The sequence below is a fragment of the Atractosteus spatula genome, chromosome 8, assembly GCF_055471065.1.
Source record: "Atractosteus spatula isolate fAtrSpa1 chromosome 8, fAtrSpa1.hap1, whole genome shotgun sequence".
Classification (NCBI taxonomy): Eukaryota; Metazoa; Chordata; class Actinopteri; order Semionotiformes; family Lepisosteidae; genus Atractosteus; species Atractosteus spatula.
The window spans coordinates 59,632,494-59,635,746 of NC_142713.1; positions in this window are offsets into that span (position 1 = coordinate 59,632,494).

The following is a 3,253-nucleotide window of genomic DNA, read 5'->3' on the forward strand; positions in this document are numbered from 1 at the left end:
CATTAGTCTGTTCTTTGATCAACATTCAGCTGCCAAAACAGTTGGTGTGGCTGCATTCCCCTGTGTGTGTGATTGAGGAAACGGTTCTGCCATGTTAAATGAGCTGTTGGAGTCTGTCAGCTGTCCGTTCTCTGTATGAATTGGTGATAAAACCACACACTGACCCATCTGGCTTTTGGCACTCAAGTCTCCGCACTCTTACCTACTTCCCCACTTCCAAATGGGGCTGAGACTGCTAATGACGTGCAGTGCTTGCTGCAGTCCACCAGAACTTGTGGGGTCTATTGTAATGTTGGCTCCTTGACAGCTTTAATCTGCACTGGTTTCTGAGGGCTTCCGTCACCATGCCAATGCTTATGACCCCCTGCAGGACAGGTCAGCTGTTGGTGGCTGCAAAGGAGTTCACGCATGTGACATCTTGATAAACTGCAGACAGGATCTGTGTAAGTCTCCTGGAAGCCCATGAGAGAGATTGAGGGTTACAGCTCCTTGTCCTAAAGGTGCTTGTTTTTGATGCCTTTTCTGTCTGAATCTTTTCTTCAAGTTGTAACCGATTTCAGTGTGTGGCTATTCCATCTCCACTGGGCACCAGACTCGTTTTATCACTTTTCAATTGCAACAATGGCAAAAGTGGCCTTTTACTTTATGCTTGATCTGTAAAGCACTTTGAGCTGCATTTTAATACATGAAACATGCTAGATCGGTGGTTTTAGTGCTTCGCATTGCTGCCTTGCAGCCCTGGGTTCAGTTCCTGAGCTGGGGTGCTGCAGTATCTGTGTGGAGTTTGTGGTCTCTCCAGCTGCTCCCGTTTCCTCCCACAGTCCAAAGATGCACTTGCCCTAGTGTGTTTGTATCTGCCCTGCAGTGGACTAGTGTCCCACCCAGAGTGTATCCTGCCTTGAGCCTGTGACTTGCCTAGAGAGGCTCTGGCTCTCCCACAACCCGGAGTTGAATGAAGCACTGGGGGGGTGGAATGGGTAGATGGGTGTTCAATAAGTGAAAATGAGGTATAATTCCCATCGCAGTGCCTGAGAGTTTCTCCCCCTGTGGAAGGTGTGAAACCAGGCCTGAGCTGTGGGAGAGGGAGGTTTGTGGAGTTAATGAGCCAGGGAATGTCGCTAGCTGGGATAGAGCGCCAGGATGGGTCACTGCCATTAGGAGGAGGGGGTGATGTAGCGCAGGAGATGAAACCTATGAGGGGGCAGATGGGTTTAAAACTATTTTAGTCTGAGAAGGTGATGTCTTGGGGTGGTCCAACTGCTACATTTTTTCGTCTGTCGTAAGTACTGTACAGCAGCGCGACCCGGCCCAGAAGACGTGCCCGTGTCCTCAGAGCAGCGGGGTTTGTGTTGAGCTATCGGCTCCTGAGGCGAAGGCATTCTCCTCCGGAAAGGACACTCGAGCAATTAACTAAAAACTAAAAGCAGAATACAACGACAAGAGGCGGAATTTCAGTTTTTTTACGACTTGTGCTTCAGGGCAATTCAGGCCATGTGATTTCTGGGGTATGTTGTCCATGAGTCCATCGTACTCCTTGGGTTTTGGGCCAAATATGTGGTCTTGTGCCACCGTGGCTCCTGTGCCAAGCACAGCTTTGTAACGGAGTCAGTTTTAAAAAGATGGACTACACAGAGGGGAAAATCTTTGGACTGAATGAAAGGTGATAGTAAAGGTTTTCACCGTGCTGCGTGGCCTGTGTTTTACTGAGAACCGAGGAATTTCAGGTCATCCAGCGGATGCTGAGCAATTGTCGTTAGTTTCCACTAGAGGGCGTGAATGCACACTGAAGGAAAACTAACGGGAGACGGAGGTTCTCTGCACAAATGAATGAATAATAATTCCTCACGCTTATATAGATCTTTCCAGGACACTCCACTCAAAGCACTTTACAGGTCATGGGAATCCCCTCCACCACCCCCAGTGTGCAGCCCTGCACCAGTACACACCACACTGCTGCTGAATGTTCACCTGAGAGACACACAGCAGCCATTCTGCACCAGCAGCCCCACCTGGGAGACACACCTGGGAGACACACAGAGGCCATTCTGCACCAGCAGCCTCACCTGGGAGACACACAGAGGCCTTTCTGCACCAGCAGCCCCACCTGGGAGACACACAGAGGCCATTCTGCACCAGCAGCCCCACCTGGGAGACACACAGGGGCCATTCTGCACCAGCAGCCTCATCTGGGAGACACACAGGGGCCATTCTGCACCAGCAGCCCCACCTGGGAGACATACAGGGGCCATTCTGCACCAGCAGCCCCAGATCAGAAGTGTGAAATTACAAGGAAGACTGAATTAAGGGCAAACCTGTGAATGACAAAAGTAAACAGCAAACCAATCAGTAAGTCAAAAGTGTTCTGCAGATTATGAAAACATGAAACAGTGTCGACAGCTTTGTAGTTTATAAAAGGTGTGGTTCCCAGGGGTCACTGGTGTCCCAGACATTCTACAGGTACTTTTAAAAACAAGCAATTTATTAAAACCTAAAAATCAGGTTGTATGATTTAATGTCCAGATTATGAGTTCAATGAACTGATGAACAGAGGTGAAATGACATCCAGTCATGGGATGAACTGTCTGGAAGGTGCCCAGGTTGAAGAACAGACCCCCAGTAGTTCCCCAGGCTGAAGGAACAGAGCCCTTTCAGTCCTGAGCAGGGAAGAGTACGAGGAGATCTGATTCAGGAATTCAGAATTCAGAATCCTCAATTCTGAATTGAGGCACTGAATTCCTGACAGGCACTGACAAACACAGCCAAGCGGGTTTCTTCAGAAGGGAGACAGAAGGTACTTCTTTACACAAAGGGTGGTGGGAGTGTGGAACAAGCTAAAGGCTACCCAGCCACGTTGTTAAGGCTGATGCCCTGTCTTCTTTCAAGTACCAGCTGGAGGAGATCCTGTGATCAATTGGCTACGACCTTCCAAACAGGTTAGACAGGCCGAATAGCCTCTTCTCGTTTATAACTGTTCCTACTTTTAATAAAACGTCATCTTGGCAGTTGGAACTTGTTTTTGGCCTCTTTTCGTTTTTTCTTTCTTACTCGTGCTGTAGATCTAGCACACATCAGGGTTACAGAGTACCTGAAACATCACGAACGTACTGCAAAAGGCGCAGAGCGCAGACAGGGGCAGAACCGAAACCCACTTGCCGTAAAGCCCGGCGCGCTTGCCGTACGATATGTCTGCCCCCACGGAACAGGCCCGGCCCACCGCCAGCCGTAAAAAGGGTTGCCTTTTCTTCGCGTTTGC